The sequence below is a fragment of the Octopus bimaculoides genome, chromosome 27 (genome assembly GCF_001194135.2).
Source record: "Octopus bimaculoides isolate UCB-OBI-ISO-001 chromosome 27, ASM119413v2, whole genome shotgun sequence".
Classification (NCBI taxonomy): domain Eukaryota; kingdom Metazoa; phylum Mollusca; class Cephalopoda; order Octopoda; family Octopodidae; genus Octopus; species Octopus bimaculoides.
In genome coordinates, this window is record NC_069007.1 from 9,868,124 (window position 1) to 9,868,600 (window position 477).

Genomic DNA, 477 nt, shown 5'->3' on the forward strand with positions numbered 1-477 from the left:
ACTGAAATGGTTTTTATAAATTTATTTTAGCCTTTTCTACCTTGACTTTTTTTCCCATATATATCAACTCATGTGTTCCTTTTCAACCTTATATATATATATATATATATCGATAGATAGAAAGAGAGAGCGAGAGAGAGTTTTATAATAGTATAAAATACAATTATAATTAAGGGGATAGAAGAGACCATAAAATATACGCTAAATTGTCAAACCATTTAAAATTATCACTTTTATAGTCGACACCTGTTGAAATCGGGGGAGTAGGCTCACAGACATTCATAAAATAATACAACAGTTAGCCCTGGATTGATCAATTTATCAATTTCTGGATTAGTTTAATAACTTTTCTTCATCGACAAGGCATACCAAGGGAAATAATTGAGATATTTATACATACCCACAGGAAAGCTGGCCACTGATAAAAATCATTAACAATTTTATCCTTTATTATATGTATGTATGTATGTATGTATA